Source organism: Budorcas taxicolor, chromosome 8, assembly GCF_023091745.1.
Source record: "Budorcas taxicolor isolate Tak-1 chromosome 8, Takin1.1, whole genome shotgun sequence".
NCBI lineage: Eukaryota > Metazoa > Chordata > Mammalia > Artiodactyla > Bovidae > Budorcas > Budorcas taxicolor.
The window spans coordinates 52,167,068-52,191,010 of NC_068917.1; the positions used below are offsets into that span (position 1 = coordinate 52,167,068).

Genomic DNA, 23,943 nt, shown 5'->3' on the forward strand with positions numbered 1-23,943 from the left:
TTTCTACTAAATGGCTTGTAATTCACCAAGTACTTAAAAAAAAATAATTTTATTTGTTTATTTATTTTTGGCCATGCTGGGTCTTTGTTGCTGCATGGGCATTTCTCTAGCTGCAGAGAGTGAGGGCTACTCTTCCCTGCAGTGTTCTGGCTGCTCACTGCAGTAGCTTCTTTTGTCACGGAGCATGGACTCTAGGGCACCCGGGCTTCAAGAGTTTTGGCACGTGGGCTGAGTTGTGGCTCCCAGGCTCTAGAGCCCAGGCTCAATAGTTGTAGCATTTGGGTTTAGTTGCTTTGATGCACGGGGCATCTTCCCAGATCAGAGATCAGACCCATGTCTCCTGCACTGGCCAATAGACTCTTACTCCTGAGCCAGTTGGGAAGCCTTACCCAAGTACTTTTTAATGATGACTGCACTTCACCCTCACACAATGACAGATGGCACTCTACACAGTTTTTTTATAGCACTTATTACTTTGTAATCTTATTTTTGTTCTTCTAGTTTCCTCCTTAATCTGTGAAATTTTGTTTTGTATTTTTCAGTGCCTGACATTTAGGTGTTCAATAAATATTTGTTGAGAAAATGTATGAATAATTTTTGTTAAGTAGAACACAGATGAGACAACTGGGATGCACTTAGATTAGTGACAGGATGAAGATTCCCCCAGCTAATGAATAGGAAATCAGGTTCTGTAGCCTCAATCCATTTGCCACCCACCAGGCTGCATCCTACAGTGAGTTATCCTCTTCTTCTGTCCATGATGTCAACAACTGACATGAAAGGATTTAGTCTGATGGTTAGGATCATGAAAATAATAGAATTGAGATAGACATACAGTGAATTTTAGAAGAATTTAATTTTACCCTCTTGGTGCATTGTTTAATAATAGTTTTCATCTAAATATAAAGAGTCTGTACTTTTCTCCTAAATGTTTACATGGAGAAAGACTACTTAGTCTATGCTTAGAATAGCAAAAAATGATGGTTAAATTTTTCTATTTTAGGTGTTTTATACCTGAAAATGATGTTCGGCATGGCAGTCACTTCTGGAGAGGTGACCACTTCTCTCATAATTTTGGTGATGGTTTTTGTTTTGTAAGAGAACTAGGAAACAAAGGGAGAAAGGAGTTGTTTCCTCCTAGCCCATGGTCCCTCTCCATTGTGGAAAATCTTCTTCAGCTTGGAGACCATCCTTACCTTACATTCATGGAAATGAGGAAGAAATATGGAGATATCTTTCTCATCAAACTTGGCATGGTACCTGTCCTGGTGGTGAATGGGATGGAAATGGTGAAAGAAGTGCTACTCAAACATGGAGAGCATTTTGGAGCCTGAACTAATGTGTATACCTTTTCTTTCCTGGCACAATGAAGAGTCTTATGCTTTCAATGGGGAGAACTGGAAACTTCATAAGAAAATTGCTTCCAATGCTTTAGAAAATGTTTGTAAAATCAGAAGCAAAATCCTCCACCTGCTCTTGCTTACTTGAGGAACATGTCATCGAGGAAGTCTCTGAGCTGGTAAAAGTCTTTACAGAATTGACTTCCAAGAGTGGCAGCTTTGAACCTAGAAGTGCTATTACCTGTGCTATGGCCAATGTTATCTGTACCCTTTGCTTTGGCAAGAGATATGACCACAGTGATGAGGAGTTTCTTAGAATTGTTAAAACAGATGATGACTTACTCAAGGCCTCCAGTGCCACAAATCCTGCTGTTTTCATACCATCTTTCAGATACCTTCCTTTGCAAACTATAAATGCTCCCCAGGAGTTTTATCATGCCCCGAATCAGGCATTTATCCTCTGCTATTTATTACTACTCTCTCTATTTATTCTCTATCAGGCATTGCTCTACATGTACCAGATCATCTTACACTATAAGGTAAGGGTTTAAATGCATGACGCGACAAGGGATTTGGTGAGAAGGAAAAAAATAAGTTGTGAAATGCATTGAGAGCTCAGACAGTTGTATGTAGTACCTTGGTCCTTTTACTGTAGTTTTTCCATAATGAACCTCACCCAAACCATTAATAAATGTGAAGTCCAGTCAGAGAGATTATAGGGCAGTATTACTTAGTTCTCATGTAGGGACCCAAAAAAGAACTTTGAATTTTTTGAAATCTCAGAATTTCCATACTGTGTAGATAAGGTGCATACTTGAAATATGAATCTGTCCTTGGCTGATAAATGATGATCAACATGTAAATGGGTTTCCTGAAGAAATGACCCAATAATTTTGTTTCTCTAATTTTATCTCTGAAACTATGAGGTCTTAAAAGTATCAGCATAGTTTTTTCAGAAAGTTCTTTTAATAATAAGGAATGTCCTATAGGAAGCTTCCAGTTTAGTCTCATATCCCCCTTGAGTTTCTTTCCTATGGAGAAATGAACTTTGAGATCATAACACATGTAGGAATGTTTTCCAGATGACAGAAGCAAACCTTTTTGTGAGGCCATTGAAATGTTTTTGGCCCAATTTGATGGTCCACAAAAAGAAAATTTCTCTCTCGAATTATGTAAATACTAGAAAAAATCCTAGTTGTTAGGGAACTATTTCCTGAGAGTAAAGCATTGCGGGGGAAAACATGAAAAAGTAGATAATTGAACAAATGAAGAGAATGAGGACTTAAGTCCCATCTGATTAAAAGGAATGGGCAGAAAACAATCTGTATCAAGGTACCAGCTTGGAATTCTAGATCAGATACTGTAAATAAAAAAGTTTGTGAAATTCATAAAATTTTTTTCATACTCCCTAACCTATTCCAATCCCACCTCCTTTTACATGGTGGTCATAGTAAAATTCTTACAATAGGTTTGAAAATCTCTTATATCTATTGCTTAGCATTTTCTCTATAAGTTAACCTCTGATTTTTCTAAGTGTGCTTCCAGACATAGGCATATGCTTTATTGATTGAAAAAAAAAACTTTTAAGAAGAAAATTGAGTTTGGTAACTTGGTTTTCTTCACTACACTCTTTTATGATTGAGCATTACCACTGACAAGCAAAATTAGCTGCAAGATTTAAAATGATCTACTTATATTCTTTACATTCTCAAGTTAATTGGGTTCATTTCAAGTTACATGGTAATAGGGCTCTTCCTGCATGAGAGTCATATGTGCTGTAAAATGTAAGAAGGGATGAATAATCATGTTAAGGTTTGTGTCCTCAAGACCATATCCAAGATATCACTGATGCTCTGATTAATGCATGCCACAACAAATACGCTGTCACCAAAACCACCACCTTAAATGAGGATGAAATTTTAAGCACTGTGAGTGACCTCTTTGGAGCTGGTATGTACGACTATTTATCAGTATTTAAGGTGAATGACAGTTAATCACAATTTTCTGTTTTCTGCTATAAAGTATTTCCCTCTTTTGATATTGGCCATTTACTACTCTTAAGTCTACGTCCCACACCCAGTCCCTTTCCCAACCCATTGACATTTATTCTTAATCTGTTTAAGTACTGTTTTTTTGTCTTATGTATTCTTATAAAATGCGCTTGATTTTATATTTTATATTTTCATGTACTAGTGTATATTCTTATGTTTATCATGATCTTTAACATATGTAAATTACCATTGTTATTTGCATCTCCTTTCTAATCTTTTTCATGAAACCCTATATTTTTAAGATCCAATCATGATTGTCAGGTGTATTTCTAATTTGCTGCTTCTAACAACTGCATAGTACTCCATGGTCTGTACCCTCCCCATGTTTTACTAGTCCGTGTCTCAGTAATGCAGATATTGAATATCTTGCCAATGCTAAGATGACCATCTTTGTGCATCAATTTTGTCTCCTTTTTCATTGTACTCTTATGTTATGAAGCAGAATTTCTGGGTCACATAATAAAAGAATTCTTGAGTTTTTCATACAGATTTTCAATATCCTTTTCAGGAAGATAATTTATATCGCCATCACACCACTATCACTCTTAACACTTCATAGTTTTTTTTTTCTTCTTAAACCTTTTTTACCTATTGATGGAAGCAATTTTCAGGTATTGAGGTCTGGGGAAGTTATCATGGTGGGCACATGATTTGGCTTCAGCTTTGTGCTCAAGTTTGTATAGGGCTTCCCAAATGACTCAGCAGTAAACAATCCACCTCTGAATGCAGGAGACCTGAGACGCAGGTTCCATCCCTGGGTTGGGAAGATCCCTTGGAGGAGGGCATAGCGACCCATTCAGGTATTTTTGCCTGGGGAATCCCATGACAAAGAGCCTGGTGGGCTACATACAGTCCATAAAGTTGCAAAGATTTAGACATGACTGAAAAGACTTATACACTCTGAAGATAGGGGTAATATATCACCCCCTTCCTATGATACCAATTCTAGCACTCCTTCGAAGATGAAATTTCCTTCTCAGACACCATGTCATGCTGACTCACTGAAACCTTGAAGGATGTACCTCTCTTATGTTTGATATTTGTTCTTTGTTCTGACAAAATATAAAACTGTGGTTCAGGAATCTGTAATGGAGCTGGACAGTCATTGTGGACATTGTTTCAGACACGTTCCTGCATCACTGAGAACTTGAATTTTCTGTGCTATATCAAACTCAAGGACAACACCAGCAGTTTTCAAAACAATATCTGCTAGTAGCTGCCAGCTACAAACTTATGGTTTGAAGGTTTCTTGTAACTAAGCAACTATTTCGGACCCTAGGCAATCCTTGCTTAACAACCACACTTACTTCTTGCCAACTCCAGCCATAATTCTTGACAGACACCTTATGTAACTTTGCAGTTTTTTCCTATACAAACTTTCCCCATTTTAATTCTGGGGAAACACAATTCAAGTGCTTCTTGAATCTGTCTCCTGGGCTACAGTCCTCAGTTTAGCTCAAATGAAACTCTGTTCTAGGGACTTCCCTGGCAGTCCAGTTGTCTGGTTGGAGAGCTAAGATCCCACATGCCTTGTGATGTAATATTTTGACAAATTCAGTAAAGGCTTTAAAATGGTCCACATCAAAAATCTTTTTTTAAGAAAACCTCTCTTCTATTCCTGTCATAGGTTGTTTATTATTTGTGCTGACACTCTTATATTTATTATACTCTTATAAGATATTAGACTGTAGAAGGCAAATTCCCTTAGTATAACAGCAACAACAGCAAAATTCTAAAGGTGTTTTAAGTTTCATTTTAGGTGGAGTATTCTTCAGACTTGTATTATCTTTTCTTCTTTATGCCATAGCTATTGGCGATTGGGTTCACTTTTTTTCCTAGGATCTACATATTTGTGTTCCTGAATTTCCTTTGTAAACAGAGGCATTTGTTTGTTTGTATTATTTTTCCTCATGCCAAAATAAATAATAGGTTGCTTAAGCCTTGATATAAAAAGAAAAGTTCAGGATGATCAAAATCTGAATCCTGATATTTATCCAAATAGTCCTAGGTCTTGGATATAATGTTCATGGCTCTACAGTGTGCAAAATCCATTATGCAGAATTCATGACTTGTTTTGTTTTCTTTTAACAACAAATAGAGACAGTGTATTCTGAATAGAATTCCATGTTCTTGTAACATGCTGTATGATACTATAGATGCCATTGTTGGCAAATCCATGTGGGCAATTTATTTTCAGGATAATTCCTTGCATTATGAAGTCATGTTAGAAATTTTATGGCATAAGAACTATTGAATCTACAGGCTCACTACAAGAGATTGCCCTGTTCCAAAGATGTAAAACCAGGTCTTAAGAAGAGATGTTTGGGAAGGAGTTCTCTTTGCTCTGAAGCTAAGTTTGGGTGTATTTCTTGCACATGTTGTGATGCAAGGTTGTTTAGAGAACAAACAAATTCTGAAGTCCCAGTTCAGTGAAACCACAAATTTGAATTAGAGGCTCACGTTGTCTCCTGTGTGGGCCTGGTAAAATATTTAACCATCTCTGTGCTGCATGTTTCTCATCTCTAGAGTGGGACTGATGACAGCCCCCATTTCAAATGGGGTCAGTATTTGGAATTATCACTGTTATTGTTGTCATCATCATCATGAAAACCTTAAATGTTATATTGATTTAACCATTAATTTTTGTTACTAGATTTTGTAAGATTTGGTAGAAAACACAAATAACGTTTATAATGTTGGCAATAGTGTTAGTCACTCAGTCATGTCTGACTCTTTGCAACCCCATGAACTGTAGCCTGCCAGGCCCCTCCGTCCATGGAATTTTCCAGGCAAGAATACTGGAGGGGATAGCCATTTCCTTCTCCAGAGGGTCTTCCCAACCCAGGGATCGAACCCTGGTCTCGTACACTGCAGGCAAAGCCTTTGCCATCTGAACCGTTAGGTCATCACTGAATTGAATTTATAATTAGAACAGCCTAGAAAAACTGTTTAATGTGATATTTCTGACTGTAGGTTTTCAAGAAAACTGATCACATTCTCTGATGTAAAGTCATCCTTGAGAAAAGATGAAGTTTTATATAGAGTTTTAGCTTTAATTTTCATAATAAATGAAAAGCATCTTACCAATGTATAGATGACATCAAAAGTGAAGACACTGTGTCTAAAGAATGAATTTTTAAAATAAAATAACTTCACTAAAAGTTAGTATTTCAAAAACTGAATGTACTCAACCTTCCATTATGCACTAATACAAACTTATGGCCTTGAAGCCAGGTAAGTCCATGTTTACATCCCACCTGTCTCTTCTGAGTTGAGTCACCTTAAGCAAGGTCCATAAAGTCTTTGAGGCACAGCTCTCTCCTCAGTGAAATGAGCATAGAACAGAATAAGCATTCAATAGCTATTTATGGTTTAAGATATTATTATTACATATAGATCATAGCCATTATAACAATGGTTTATTTTGTACTGAGCTATTTCCAGTGTTTTAATTTGCCTTATAGTAATATCTGTACATTAAAATTTTTTTAATTTTATTTTTTATTGTGGTTGCAAGCCCCTTAGATTAAATTTACTATCCTAAATATTTTTATGTGTACAATTCAATAGTGTCATGTATATTCACATTGTTGTGCAACAGATTTTTAGAACTTTTTCGTCTTTTAAAACTATAATTCTATGCCTATTAAACCCCAATTTGCCCTCCTCTCTCCTGCCAACCCTAGGCACCTAACTTTCTAATCTGTTTTTATGATTTTGATGACAATACCTCATATGAGTGGAATCACACAGTATTTTCCTTTTGTGACTAAGTTGTTTCATTTGGCATAATGTCCTTGAGGTTCATCCATATCATAGCAAGTGGCACCATCTCCTTTTAAAGGCTGCAAAATGTTCTATTGCGCGTATATACCATATTTTATTTATCCAGTTGTCTATGAATGGATGTGTGGATTGTTTCCATCTCTTGACTGTTGTGAATAATGCTACCATGAACATAGATTTACATTATCTTTTTAAGTCCATTTTTTCAACTGTGTTGAGTATATTTTGAGAAGTGAGGTTGATCGGTCACATGGTAATTCTTTTTTAAATATTTTGAGAGCTCTTCATATTGTTTTCTATAGTGATTTCATCATTTTACATCTCTACCATCAATACATTAGAGTTCCATGTTTTCTGTATTCTCACCAACATTTTATTGATAGCGGGTAATCTAATGGGCAAGATATTAAGCCTGTATTTTGAAATAAACCTTAATGTATAATAATTGTATTTGCAAATACAACTTATAATTATATTTATAAATACAAATTACAAATACAATTGTATTTGTAAATAATAATTATAAAAATGTATAATAATTGTTAATGAGCAGTTGTATGTAAATTATTTTCCTTGGATTCTTAGTATCCAAATACAAAGTAAATTGAAATCTGATTTTGCTAATACCTTTTTCCAAGGTACACTTTCTCTTTATTTTCACGGTTTGAAATAATATCAACATGTATATTTTGGAGCCTTCTTTATTTGGTATACTATCCAGAAATTCAAGTCAAAATTCAAGAAGAAATTGGTAACATGCTTTCAGATGAAAATATAATTATTATGAGTATATTTTCATCTTAAATTAAAATTTTAAAAAGCTTTTTTTTCCCTCAGATGGAAACATTGCGATGAAATCACCCAGATTTGAAGACAGGAAAATTTTACCCTACACAGAAGCTTTTATACCTCCTTTCTCCTTTTTACTATTCCTCATTGGTAAGGATATGCTTCTCCTTTTGGATAACAACTGTTCCAAAAGTGGTATGGGAGGAGTGTAGAACCTAAAGCATTAGAATGAATGAAGGAAGTTCTTTAAAATCTATATTATGTTAATATTATTTTAATATTTTATTTTATTTTGAAACTCTTTAATGAAATTTAAACTAGAGCAAGGGAAATTATGTGAATGTTTTCCATAACTAAATTATGATGCCATTAACTTTCACCGTATATTTACTAATTAAGGGGAGGAAAGACTATTGAAATTTGGAGCAATGGATAATCTAACCATAATTTATATTTGGCTATTAAGAGTCATACAGACTCACTTAACTTACCCCCATGAGCAGTCTTAGCCACCTGCTAATGTGATGTGGCTTCATTTTCAATAGCTAAGAATTTTGCTAGATAATAGATGGAGGAAGCTAGTGTTGCCACAAATAGATTGAACAGAGTATACATTTATAGGTATTTGAAAGTTTACTAAACTTTATGCCAGACTCTCCAGCTCCCAAAGTCATGCCAGTATAGGCTAAGTAGATAAGCTTTATTAAATATGTATGTAAACAACTTAAGTTATAGTAGTTCAAACTGTTTCCATTCCTTATAGTTAAAATAAAAAAATTAAACTCAGTGCTTTTTTCTCTTCCCATCTTTAAATAGTCAAAGTATGGGAATATCTCTCACCGCATGTGGTAATTGGCACAGCAGAATGCAGTGGCCTCAGCCCAGGGACCTCAAAGGGGAAGACCACTAGCTGAGCAGTCAAACCCAGACAGTTAGCCACTCCGTCCCCTGAATTTTGCCTCTCTAGTTTGCTCTCCATATTTCACATGTGATGCTACCTATTCACAGTGATCTCTTTCCTGCAGATCCCCTTTCTGGTTGAAGCAGATTTCATCTTTAACTTAATAGAAAAGGGAAGTGTTAGCTGCTGAGCCATGTCTGACTCTTTGCAACCCTATGTACTATAGCCCACCAGGCTCCTCTGTTCATGGAATTCTTCAGGCAAGAATACAGGTGTGGCTTGCCATTTCCTTCTCCAGGAGATCTTCCTGACCGAGGGATCAAACCCAAGTCTCCTGCATTACAGGCAGATTCTTTACCATCTGAGCCATCAGGGAAGCCCCCCCAAAAGGGCCTACATTTAAAGATGCAGTTCTGTCCCAAAGGCTTCCGTAGGGTGACTTTGGGAACTACATAAAAGAATACAATCTACAAGCTTTACTAATCAGGAACAGAGAACAAATTTACCGCAGGCATTTGGGGTGAAATGAAAGTGATCATATACTTTGGGATCCTGAAAACACATCTGAGGACCTCACTAATAGGGAAAACATATTTTAGAAAATAGGTATTCATTATATTATTAAAAGTGAAGAAATGAAGTAATATATAAACTAAAAAGATCAGATGCATTGGCCAATGAGAGTAGTGTGATATGACCCAAGAATTTTAGCACAAACCTATTAATAAAAGGCATCTTATATATATCATTTGGGACTAATCCATTCTATATTTGGATATTTACTATTTTCCATCTAAAAGGACAAGGGATCAAAAAGCAGAAAATAAGTTAAAATGAAATAGACTGAAGCAAAATAAATAGGACAATCTTAGGTAAAGGGGGCAAAATTTTTGCTATTACTTATACCATATGTACACACACATGAAGGTTAAACAGTACCCTAATAAGTATTTATTGGATATACACTCTTTAAAAGTTGTGTAGAAAGGCACTTTTATATGGGAAGTTTTGGAAACATATATATAGAAAGAGAAACCCTACAATGAATGCATTAATATATTGAGCCCTCCTTTAGAATATATAATCACTCGTACTTTCATATTAGTGAAATCAAATTTTACATGCTAGGTTTCCAAAGAGTAGGAACATGTGCTTTTTTATACGGATTAGAATTTGAGCAGCTGAATGCACAGAGGAGTGACAGGAATGTACTGAGAAAGGCAAGTGGCTACACATAGGAACAGGTAATCCTTCCAACAAATAGGTCCATCCCTTTTTTGGTCTTATCCTTTGTTGGGTTTTGAGGACATCCAATGAGTAATATCCATATTATTTGCCAAAGTTCAATACCAACTACAAGATGAAAGGTCAGAGAGAGTTTCAAATATTAACTTTCTAAATTAACAGAACTAGTTTGCACAGTTTGGCTGAGAGCTAGACTACGGAGGCTTAGTCATAGTTTTCACCTGAATTAGACATGCTTTTCCACTCATACTCTGCTGAAATTGGACGACTGCAGTCTTCCTGGGAAGTATGAAACTGGCTCCTCAGTTTAGTCCATTAATAACTATAGATGAGATGTATCTTCTCTACACGTTGGGTAATCAGAAGAGAGAACCCAGAAGTGGCTAAGACAATTGTGTCCAGTGTCCATTCTCAAACTTATCACATTGAGATGTCACTGAGAATGAGGGCCATTTTGGAAGTTAGGGAGTACCATATGGAAACATACCATGACAATTTAAGCCATGCATAATCACAGAAGTATAAAGGGGAAAGGTGTACAGTAAGCATAAAATCTGAGCATGGCACTAGAAAAATAAAATACTTGTTCTAGAAGCAACTTAGTTCCTCCAGGTACAACTAATATCATTTCACAGCTAGGAAATGAAATCATAGAGTAGATATGAGATTTGCCCAAAATCTCACTTAGAACAATAACTAGAATTCAGATTTCCTAGTTCCAATTCTATTCCAATTGCCAGATACTTCTATCAAGTACTAACTGATGTATATTTTTTTAATCTATTAGTAAAAGACAAAAATATACTGTATACAAAGAAAATTCTTTATAATTTCCTTAAAAGTTTCTGGTTGTAATTGCATGTCTACTTATGACCAACTCTGTCATAGAAATACTGTGATGATTTTCTGGAAATTTTAGCTCATAGCAATGCCCTCAATGTATTAAATGCTCAATATGTCTAACAAATACAAAATAAAGAATAAATTAGTAATTTGACAATAGGTATAAGATACATCTGGAGAAGGCAATGGCACCCCACTCCAGTACTCTTGCCTGGAAAATCCCATGGACAGAGGAGCTTGGTAGGCTGCGGTCCATGGGGTCGCGAAGAGTCGGACATGACTGAGCGACTTCCCTTTCACTTTTCACTTTCATGCATTGGAGAAGGAAATGGCAACCCACTCCAGTGTTCTTGCCTGGAGAATCCCCGTGATGGGGGAGCCTGGTGGGCTGCCGTCTATGGGGTCATGCAGAGTCTGACACAACTGACGTGACTTAGCAGCAGCAGCAGCAGATACATCAATTAATGAATGAATGGAGATTTATAGAGATGTCATATCATTATTACAGTAAAAAATAACTTTAATGGCTCAGTGGTTAAGAATCCACCTGCAGTGCTGGAGACACAGGTTCAGTCCCTAGCTTAGGAAAATCCCCTGGGGTAGGAAGTGGCAACCAACTCAAGTAATCCTGCCTGGGAAATACTGCGGACAGAGGAGCTTGGTGGGCTACAGTCCAAAGGGTTGCAAAGAGTCAGACATGATTGAGCGACTAAACATGGAGATCAGAAAAGATATATCAATTAATGAATGAATAGGCATTTATAAAAATGTCATATCATTATTTCAGTAGAAAATAGCATTTATAAATATAGTCCATGCTTTGTGGGAGGCAGCTTAGCGATGGGTTATTTGAGTTTGCAAGATGTGTTATAATGCTGTATTTCTCTTTCTTATAGTGCTACAGCAGACACTACTCTGCATGGCTTTCATTCCCAGGAAAACATGCACCTTTATTAATATGTATCAAGTAAATCATGATGAGTAAGTCACCATTAGCTTTTGAACTAGGTGTTGGAGAAGACTCTTGAGAGTCCCCTGGACTACAAAGAGATCCAACCAGTCCATCCTAAAGAAGATCAGTCCTGGGTGTTCACTGGAATGAGTGATGTTGAAGCTGAAACTCCAGTACTTTAGCCACCTGATGTGAAGAGCTGACTCATTGAAAAAGACCCTGATGCTGGGAAAGATTGAGGGCAGGAGGAGAAGGGGACGACAAAGGATGAGATGGTTGGATGGCATCACTGACTCAATGGACATGGATTTGGGTGGACTCCGGGAGTTGGTGATGAACAAGGAAGCCTGGCATGCTGCGGTTCATGGGGTCGCAAAGAGTCAGATATGACTGAGCGACTGAACTGAACTGAAGTCAGCATTTATTTCTTGAGATAAAATTTGCTTAGTTCTTTGTTTGTTCTTTATTAATTTGGGAAAAGTTTTCATTCTTCTTAACCAAACTTCATCCCCTCTGTTTCTCTTGAAAAAAGTTGGAGAGAAATTCAGTTTTCTTTCTTCACAGATAATGGGAAGGATGAAATCTTAATACAAATTCATTCAGAATAAATCGAATTTCAAAAGTGGGCTCACAGGGAGAGATGTGAGCCAAGGGCTTCATGGGCTCACACTCTACATGGGTAGGACCAGCCCATATTTGAAAAGCAGCCTGAAATTCCCCACTGGTGTGTAAGCCACTAAGCAGGGGTTTGTTTTTTCTCTCTCTGTGTCTCTCTCTTTGTTTATTTTCTTTTTCCTCAACCCAAGCACCTAGGTCGGTGCCTGGCACATAGTAGGCACTCTAAATATTTGTGAAGAAAATGCAGCTAAAGGCTTGCCCATATCAATTACAGAAGGTCAGGCTGAGCTGAAAGTACCTCAGGCAGTGAAAAATGAGACTGATGGGTGGTGATGGCAGTGGTGGGAATAATGAAGAGTACAACTAATATTTAGAGAAGCAGAAGATATTAAGAAGAGGTGGCAGGAATACACGGAAGAACTGTACAAAAAAGATCTTCACGACCCAGATAATCATGATGATGTGATCACTAATCTAGAGCCAGACATCTTGGAATGTGAAGTCAAGTGGGCCTTAGAAAGCATCACTACGAACAAAGCTAGTGGAGGTGATGGAATTCCAGTTGAGCTGTTTCAAATCCTGAAAGATGATGCTGTGAAAGTGCTGCATTCAATATGCCAGCAAATTTGGAAAACTCAGCAGTGGCCACAGGACTGGAAAAGGTCAGTTTTCATTTCAGTCCCAAAGAAAGGCAATGCTAAAGAATGCTCAAACTACCACACAATTGCACTCATCTCACATGCTAGTAAAGTAATGCTCAAAATTCTTCAAGCCAGGCTTCAGTAATATGTGAACCGTGAACTCCCTGATGTACAAGCTGGTTTTAGAAAAGGCAGAGGAACCAGAGATCAAATTGCCAACATCTGCTGGATCATGGAACAAGCAAGAGAGTTCCAGAAAAACATCTATTTCTGCTTTATTAACTATGCCAAAGCCTTTGACTGTGTGGATCACCATAAACTGTGGAAAATTCTGAAAGAGATGGGAATACCAGACCACCTGACCTGCCTCTTGAGAAATCTGTATGCAGGTCAGGAAGCAACAGTTAGAACTGGACATGGAACAACAGACTGGTTCCAAACAGGAAAAGGAGTACGTCAAGGCTGTATATTGTCACCCTGCTTATTTAACTACTATGCAGAGTACATCATGAGAAACGTTGGACTGGAAGAAACACAAGCTGGAATCAAGATTTCCAGGAGAAATATCAATAACCTCAGATATGCAGATGACACCACCCTTATGGCAGAAAGTGAAGAGGAGCTAAAAATCCTCTTGATGAAAGTGAAAGAAGAGAGCGAAAAAGTTGGCTTAAAGCTCAACATTCAGAAAACAAAGATCATGGCATCCGGTCCCATCACTTCATGGGAAATAGATGGGGAAACAGTGGAAACAGTGGCAGACTTAATTTTGGGGGGCTCCAAAATCACTGCAGATGGTGACTGCAGCCATGAAATTAAAAGACGTTTACTCCTTGGAAGAAAAGTTATGACCAACCTAGATAGCATATTCAAAAGCAGAGACATTACTTTGCCAACAAAGGTCCGTCTAGTCAAAGCTGTGGTTTTTCCTGTGGTCATGTATGGATGTGGAGACTTCCACATCTGGAAGTCCAGTCCATTTCACAGTTGGACTGTGAAGAAGGCTGAGCGCCGAAGAACTGATGCTTTTGAACTGTGGTGTTGGAGAAGACTCTTGAGAGTCCCTTGGACTGCAAGGAGATCCAACCAGTCCATTCTGAAGGAGATCAACCCTGGGATTTCTTTGAAAGGAATGACGCTAAAGCTGAAGCTCCAGTACTTCGGCCACCTCATGTGAAGAGTTGACTCATTGGAAAAGACTCTGATGCTGGGAGGGATGGGGGCAGGAGGAGAAGGGGACGACAGAGGATGAGATGGCTGGATGGCATCACAGACTCGATGGACGTGAGTCTGAGTGAACTCTGGAAGATGATGATGGACAGGGAGGCCTGGTGTGCTGTGATTCATGGGGTCACAAAGAGTTGGACACGACTGAGTGACTGAACTGAACTGATTGTGTTCTAGGGGCTTCCCTAGTAGTTCAGTAGTAAAGAATCCCCCTGCCAACCTGGGAGACAGAGGTTTGATCCCGAGGTCTGGAAAATCCCCTGGAGAAAGAAATGGCAGCCATCCCACTCCAGTATTCTTGCCTGAGAACCTCATGGACAGAGGAGCCTGACAGGCTATAGTCCATGGTGTTGCAAGGAGTCAGACATGACTTAGCAGCTAAAACAATAACTGTGTGCTGGGTACAAAAAGCTCAGATATATCTACTCTGACCTGAAGAGTAATCCTACATAGTGGTGCTATCATAATCCCAGTTTTACTGATGAAGAAACTTTCAGCCCAGTTGAGCAAATTGTTTAAGATCACATTTTCAGCAGGTAACAGAAGCAGGATTCACATCCAGTGCAAATCCTATTTAATATGCAAATCTGGTTTGATGGAAATTATATGCTCCATGTAGTAAGGACTTGATGTTTCCAGCAAACTGATAAAGACTGCATTCTTTCTTTCTTTCTTTTTTGGTTTCCTTTGGCTACAGTACATGGCTTGCCAGATCTTAGTTCCCCTCCTGAGGGTCGAACCTGGGCCCCAGCAGCAGAAGCACCTAGTCCTAACCACTGGACCAACAGGGAATCCCAAGACTGCATTCTTATACACTCAGCTAGCCATATGTACAGTACTCTGTATAGCTTCTTCCTCTTTACCCAAGACCTCATCTGACTGATGGCTTAGATGCTAGGCTTTTAGGGAGGGAAGTTATCATCCTGTGCCCCTAATAGCACCTTCACGATCTCTGTAACCAGCAAACTGGTGGAATACAGCACATAGTCTGTCCCACTGGAAAGCTTATTGTCAGAGAGATTGATACATCTCTTCTCCACCCAGTGATTACACTGGATAAACCTAAACATTTTTAAACCCACTATGAAAAGAAATACAGTCAATGTAAACTGAATGACATTTATTTTCTGTTAGTACAACCCCAAGTATCTCAAGTGTTCTAGTATCCTAAGAACTTGTGATTATATTGACTATTGAGTAATGAGCAAATAAGCTCAGTTAACATAGGTGCTAATAAAGAAATACTCTTTGTAAGAAGGCACTTGTTTAAGTTAAATGAGTATGTAATTCAAGACTTGATATTATGGGGAAATTATTCATGTTTAATCTAAAAGGTCACAAGTTCAAGCACACATTGAACAATGGAAAATATGAAAAGTGAATTGTATGTTGAAGCAGTGGGGAGAGGTCATCTGTTGTATCTATCCAACCCAGTAAACTATTGGTGAGCAGGACATTATCGCAGTGATATCAGCCCTTTTAGTTAGAAATGGAGATTTTCTTGTGGAATCTTCTGATTTTTAAATGTTAGCAGCAATGAATTACTTTTAAAAGATTATGAGAGCAAAACTAAGTTTGTTGGAAGACTGAATATTATTTGTAAACCTCCAGGTCTATGACCTCCAGTGCAGAGAAAACAAATTTTTCTCCTAGGAAGAGGGTGACATCTATCGACAAAGAGACCCAGTTCTTTATGAAGTCAGGTGAGTCTCTGATGTATGGCTAAGGATGCAGGTAATACACTATCATTAGTTGTAGATGAGCCTGATGCCATGCTTGTAACAAAAGATGGAAGGAGGAGGGAGAACCAAATGTGGGCAACCCCCTCAGTCAGAGTTGCTTTCAGGAGACCTGGCTCCTCTCTGTGATAATGTGTGAAGGTTATTTCCTAAACACAGTGAAAGAGCACCAGAGTGAGAGGCGTGGCCTCAATAGTCTAATCCTTCCTGTTTTGCTTAAAGCCAAGGAGATTAAAATATTTATTACCTTTTATTTAACCACAATTTTGTAATATTCTATTGAGACTTTTGTGGAATTATTCATTTAAAATAATAAAAAACTAAAATACATTTCATGTATTTTATTCACTATTTAATGAACCAGAAACCATTTTTGTGAAAAATAGGTATAATTGTACTGTTTTATGATAACTAAATCTGTCAACATATTAAAGGGAATAATGACATATATATCCACAATAATTATCTAATTATATACTTCCATAACTATATACATATACGTTTGCATACTCAGTCATGTCTAACTCTTTTCAGCCCCTAGACTGTAGCCTGCCAGGTTCTCTGTCCATGGAATTTTCCAGGCAAGAATATTGGAGTGAGTTGCCATTTCCTTTTCCAGGGGGATCTTCCCGACCCAAGGGTTGAATCCACATTTGCATTGGCAGACAGATTCTTTACTGCTGCACCACCCGGGAAGCACCATACCCACATGCACACACACACAGATATATGTATATATAACTTTATATACATTGTTCTGAACTTGTATGGAAGACTTATCCAAAGCAAAATTATTATGGAGAAGTTGGCAACAAAAGCAAAAGTGATAAAACGAAGTCTTTAAAAATTTTTATTTTTGTCTATTTTATACAGAACTATTTGGGATAATCACAACTTGCTTAGACCTGAGAGATTTCTGAATGAAAACAGGGAACTGAATAAAAGTCTTATTGAGAAAGTCTTCATTTTTGGAATGGGGATCCAGAAGTGTCTCAGAGAAGAGGTTGCACGAAATGAACTGTTCATTTTCATCACCGCAGTTCTGCAACAGCTCACACTGAAGAAATGCCCCATGGCTGAGCTTGACCTGACACCCACATATGGATTAGTCATGAAGCCAAAACCATACCAACTTCAAGCAGAGCCCCGTTCCATGGGTAGGTAGTTCCTGTTCTCAGAATCTCAGACCAGATGGAAGTTTTCTTGTTTAATTTAGAAAAATTTGGGGCTTCAAATTCACTTAGCAAGCAGTTTATTAATAAAATTTGTCCCTCTAAGCTCAGTTCAGTTCATTGTATGCCATCCCAGTGTAGTGGTTTTTTAAGTGTATGGTGTAGCCTGCCTCCTCATATATGAGGATATTTTAAGATAATGAATTGTAATGTGATTCAAGGGTTTTAAACCCATGTCTCATGCACTGGTGTCCCAAGTGTCACTGTGAGCAATAGAGAAGGGAATGAATGAGCGCTGGTAGATGGAGCACTCCGGGAAGGGGCTTCTGTCTTCTTTCCCTCTGTGCCAGCTTCAATAGACAAATATACTGATATTAGTTTTCAACATTGGGGTCAGAGTAAGAACAAAGTTCTGATGTTGAATATATTTCTTTCCACTGGACTCGGAACTAGGTACTCAAGAGGTCCAGAGAAGGGAGTTAAAGTTGCCCAGAGCAGCGGAGAACATTCCATGGGATAATAGATGAGCTGTGCTAGATTTGGAGAGACGAGGGAAAGCATGTAAAGAGGGGATGTCTTCAAAATCCATTTTTATATTGGCTCTATGTTTTCTGGATTATGAATTTAACTTTAGGGCAAATTGGTATTTTTCCAATGTTATCAGTTCCATTCGATAACCTACTAAATATACATGTGTATTAGTTTGCAAAGGCTGCTGCTGAAACAAAATATTAATACCACAGTCTGAATGGCTTTAACAACAGACATTTGTTTTCTCACAGTTCTGGAGGCTGGGGGTCTAAGAACAAGGCGCCGGCAGGACTGGTTCCTCCTGAAGTCTGTTTCTTGAGTCTGTAGATGGGCTGTCCTCAGGTGGCCTTTGGTCTATGCCCACACATCCCTGTGTCTCTCCTTTTTTTTGTTAAGGACAACAGTTATCTTCAATTAAAGCCTCATCCTAATAGCCTCATTTTACCTAAATTATACCCTTAAAAATCTTAACTCCTAATGCTGTTACATTCTGAGGTACTAGGGGTTGAGACTTCAGCATAAGAATTTAGGGAGGAGATACAATTCAGACCTTAATAAAATGTTAGGAGGAAAAAAAGATAGCAACTAAAACTTTTTCAGTATAGTACCCAGCACTGTGTGCTTCTTTTAATTGAACTTGTTAATGAGCTAAGACATATAAGGGACATAAAATAGACAGTGAAAAACTACTTTAGACTGAAGGTTTAAGGGGAGTTGCATTATAAAGGGCTTGAAATACAAGCAGGAAATGAGAGCGTTATCTGGGGTCTAATTCAAATACAGAGAGCACTTATGGATAACAACCTAAGGCCATCTAGATAAGGACCATCTTGACCAGGATGTCGCAATGGAAATGGAGAAAGTAAACAACTGACAGACCTGGAGGATTAAAATTAGGAGTTTATCTTTCTTTTCCAGGTACACATAAATTCAGCATTATTCTTCGAATAAACAAATTGGAAGGCCTGTCCTTGTTTGTAAAAGCTTTTGAAATTGTTTGTATTATCCACGTGACAGTGTGTCAAATTGAAAGTATTCTTACATTTTTTTCTGTTAGAAACTATCAAATCTGTGTATGCAATAATAGTGGGGATGACAGGAACACAATAGGAATCTTGCTGTTTATCCGGTATTTTCTTTAAGGAATTGTGTTTATCGAACCTCTTGTTTTTGTTGTGTTTTTCAACAGTTAGCAAATGATTCATTTATTTTAACACACTGTATTGTAAAATGCTAATTTCCACTTTGACTCTGCTCCCAAGGCATAATTAGTGTACTATTACACTTTTGGAAAATTTGTGTTTGCAGTTTATGCAATTTTAGACACATGGATAAGACTAAAACTGGGAAAAGAAAGTTTAAAAGCAAAATGGAAATAGCTTTTCTTTGTCATTTAATATGTAACAATGAGCTATTTTTAACTATGTGTATTTATCTGGAAATAGTCATTTATTTTATAAAAATATAATTGGAAGCAACACTGTACCACGATTTTATATTGAAATAAATTAATTGAATAACTTAAATTTATGCTTTCAAATTTTGGTGCTGGAGAAGACTCTTGAGAGTCTCTTGGACTTCAAGGAGATCAAACCAGGCAACCCTGATATTCATTGGAAGGACTGACACTGAAGCTGAAGCTCCAATACTTTGGCTACTTGATGCAAAGAACAGACTCATTGAAAAAGATCCTGATGCTGGGAAAGACTGAAGGCCAAAGGAGAAGGGGGTGGCAGAGGATGAGATGGTTAGATAGCATCACTGACTCAATGGACATGAATTTGAGCAAATTCTGGGAGATAGTGAAGATCAGAGGAGCCTGGAATGCTTCAGTCCATGGAGTTGTAGAGAATTGGACATGACATAGCGACTGGACAGCAACAAAATTAACATAAACCTTTTTAATTATCTGGAAACCTACATGCAGAATTCATTATGAGAGAGAGCAATTGATAACAAATGGATATCAGTGGCAATCTAAGATGAGTAAGATCTTTAAAGTCATTATATACAAAGTAAAAAAGTAATAGAAGTTAGATATACTGCTACATGCATGTGCATGCTCAGTTACTCACTCGTGCCCAACTTTTTGCAGCCCCATGAATTGTAGCCTGCCAGGCTTCTCTGGCCATGGAATTTTCCCAGGCAAGAGTAGTAGAGTGGGTGCCATCTCCTGCTCCTGGGGGACCTTCCCAACCCAGGGATTGAAACTATGTCTCCTATATTGGCAAGCAAATTCCGTGCCACTGGACGCAGTACATATAGATACTTATAACTCTGGGCCTTTCTTGCATTAATAGCTACAGCCCCTTGAGGCTTTGGGTAACACCATGTATATGAAGTTCAGACTAGAAACTATCCACTGCACGATGTGAGTGAAAGAGAATGTGTCTGGTCCCAAGTGTTTTTCAGGAAAGAAAACTTGCACCAAATTTTATAAAAACATTCATATATTCCTACATTGAAATTCTCTATTTCTTCCCAGTTCAGTTCAGTTCAGTCACTCAGTCGAGTCCAACTTTGTGACCCCATGAATCGCAGCACGCCAGGCCTCCCTGTCCATCACCAACTCCCGGAGTTCACTCAGACTCATGTACATAGAGTCAGTGATGCCATCCAGCCATCTCATCCTCTGTCATCCCCTTCTCCTCCTGCCCCCAATCCCTCCCAGCATCAGGATCTTTTCCAATGAGTCAACTCTTCCCATAAGGTGGCCAAAGTATTGGAGTTTCAGCTTTAGCATCATTCCTTCCAATGAACACCCAGGACTGATCTCCTTTAGAATGGACTGGTTGGATCTCCTTGCAGTCCAAGAGACTCTCAAGAGTCTTCTCCCAACACCACAGTTCAAAAGCATCCATTCTTCGGTGCTCAGCTTTCTTCACAGTCCAACTCTCACATCCATACATGACCACGGGAAAAACCATAGCTTTGACTAGATCGACCTTTGTTGGCAAAGTAATGTCTCTGCTTTTGAATATGCTATCTAGGTTGTTCATAACTTTCCTTCCAAGGAGTAAGTGTCTTTTAATTTCATGGCTGCAATCACCATCTGCAGTGATTTTGGAGCCCCCCAAAATAGTCTGACACTGTTTCCGCTGTTTCCCATCTATTTGCCATGAAGTGATGGGATCAGATGCCATGATCTTCGTTTTCTGAATGTTGAGCTTTAGGCCAACTTTTTCATTCTCCTCTTGCACTTTCATCAAGAGGCTCTTTACTTCCTCTTCACTTTCTGCCATAGGGTGGTGTCATCTGCATATCTGAAGTTATTGATATTTCTCCTGGCAATCTTGATTCCAGCTTGTGCTTCTTTCAGCCCAGCATTTCTCATGATGTACTCTGCATATAAATTAAATAAGCAGGGTGACAATATACAGCCTTGACGGACTCCTTTTCCTATTTGGAACCAGTCTGTTCCATGTCCAGTTCTAACTGTTGCTTCCTGATCTGCATACAAATTTCTCAAGAGGCAAGTCTGGTGGTCTGGAATTCCCATCTATTTCAGAATTTTCCACAGTTTATTGTGATCCACACAGTCAAAATCTTTGGCATAGCCAATAAAGCAGAAATAGATGTTTTTCTGGAACTCTCGTGCTTTTTTGATGATACAGTGGATGTTGGCAATTTGATCTCTGGTTCCTCTGTCTTTTCTAAAACCAGCTTGAACATCTGGCAGTTCACAGTTCACATATTGCTGAAGCCTGGCTTGGAGAATTTTGAGCATTACTTTACTAGCATGTGAGATGAGTGCAATTGTGTGGTAGTTTGAGCATTCTTTAGCATTGCCTTTCTTTGGGATTGGAATGAAAACTGACCTTTTCCAGTCCTGTGGCCACTACTGGGTTTTCCAAATTTGCTGGCATATTGAATGCAGCACTTTCACAGCATCATCTTTCAGAATTTGAAATAGCTCCACTGGAATTCCATCACCTCCACTAGCTTTGTTCATAATGAGGCTTTCTAAGGCTCACTTGACTTCACATTCCAGGATGTCTGGCTCTAGGTGAGTGATCACACCACCGTGATTTTCTTCGTCTAAAGATCTTTTTTGTACAATCCTTCTGTGTATTCTTGCCACCTCTTCTTAATATCTTCTGCTTCTGTTAGGTCCATACCATTTCTGTCCTTTATCGAGCCCATCTTTGCATGAAATGTTTCCTTGGTATCTCTAATTTTCTTGAAGAGATCTCTAGTCTTTCCCATTCTGTTGTTTTCCTCTATTTCTTTGCATTGATTGCTGAGGAAGGCTTTCTTATCTCTTCTTGCTATTCTTTGGAACTCTATTCAAATGGGCATATCTTTCCTTTTCTCCTTTGCCTTTGGCTTCTCTTCTTTTCACAGCTATTCGTAAGGCCTCCCCAGACAGCCATTTTGCTTTTTGCATTTCTTTTTCATGGGTATGATCTTGGTTCCTGTCTCCTGTACAATGTCATGAACCTCCATCCATAGTTCATCCGGCACTCTGTCTATCAGATCTAGTCCCTTAAATCTATTTCTCACCTCCACTGTATACTCACAAGGGATTTGATTAGGTCATACCTGAATGGTCTAGTGGTTTTCCCTACTTTCTTCAATTTAAGTCTGAATTTGGCAATAAGGAGTTCATGATCTGAGCCACAGTCAGCTCCTGGTCTTGTTTTTGCTGACTGTATAGAGCTTCTCCATCTTTGGCTACAAAGAATATAATCAGTCTGATTTCGGTGTTGACCGTCTGGTGATGTCCATGTGTAGAGTCTTCTCTTATGTTGTTGGAAGAGGGTGTTTGCTATGACCAGTGCGTTCCCTGGCAAAACTCTATTAGCCTTTGCCCTGCTTCATTACATACTCCAAGGCCAAATTTGCCTGTTACTCCAGGTAGCTCTTGACTTCCTACTTTTGCAGTCCAGTCCCCTATAATGAAAAGGACATCTTTTTTGGTGTTAGTTCTAAAAGGTCTTGTAGATCTTCATAGAACCATTCAACTTCAGCTTCTTTAGTGTTACTCGTTGGGGCATAGGCTTGGATCACCGTGATATTGAATGGTTTGCCTTGGAAATGAACGGAGACCATTCTGTTTTTGAGACTGCATCCAAGTACATCATTTCGTACTCTTTTGTTGACTATGATGGCTACTCCATTTCTTCTAAGGGATTCCTGCCTACAGTAGTAGATATAATGGTCATCTGAGTTAAATTCACCCATTCTAGTCCATTTTAGCTCACTGATTCCTAGGATGTCGATGTTCACTCTTGCCATCTCCTGTTTGACCACTTCCAATTTGCCTTGATATCAACCTACATAACAAGGTAAGAAATCAGAACCATTTTGAGAGGCAGCAGGGGTCTTTGAGGAATTTACTATTTAAATAATTAAATTAGAGTCTAAAATCTACAGATACTTCCAGGCCTCTAGATATGTGGATACACAATTTGATGTTTCAGATTCACACAGGTCATCCCCATAAATGCCAAGCTTCATACTCTAAACAAACAAAAATGCATGGTACAGTGTACACCTTAAGTCAGAAATAGTTAAATGGTGTTGCTTTACAGCTTAATAGGCTATAAAAATAAATGCCCTGTGATGGCATCATTGATTTCCACTTCAGATAAGGATAAAAGCAGGGTATAGACAACTGATTCTTTATGATACACATGTTTAATAGTGGGAAAGTCAAAACAAAAATCATGAAGTTTATAGGTCTTTTTCTATCCTTCCAGGTATTTACAGAGAATAGGTTGCCTTAATCCAATGTTAAATCAAGTCCCATCAACCATAAACTGCACACATACATGCAATACTGTTGCCTTTATCTCTACCCCTGTGGATGAAAGCATGTTGCATGAATGAATTTTCCAGCTAAGTGTGATGACCAAGTTCTAAAATGTTCATTTTACTTAAAATCTTTCTGATGTTTTTAAATGCATTTAAATAAATAAGTATAATTTTATCTTTTCCAGACTTGATATTGACATTTCTAAGGGTCCTGCACTGGTCTATATTCATTTGATACACTCTTGATCAGTCCTCCATCCCTGACTCAATACCAATTTTATTCATTATCTTATCAGTGATCTTCCCAACTCTGTGCAAGCTCTACAAATGCAGGACCAAAAGTCTGCTTGG

General features: G+C 38.1%; 1 pseudogene; it reads left to right on the forward strand.

The window, feature by feature from the left end:
- The first annotated feature begins 1,020 nt into the window (after positions 1–1,020).
- LOC128052003 (cytochrome P450 1A1-like) lies at positions 1,021–20,697 on the forward strand (annotated as a pseudogene).
- Positions 20,698–23,943: the final 3,246 nt, after the last annotated feature.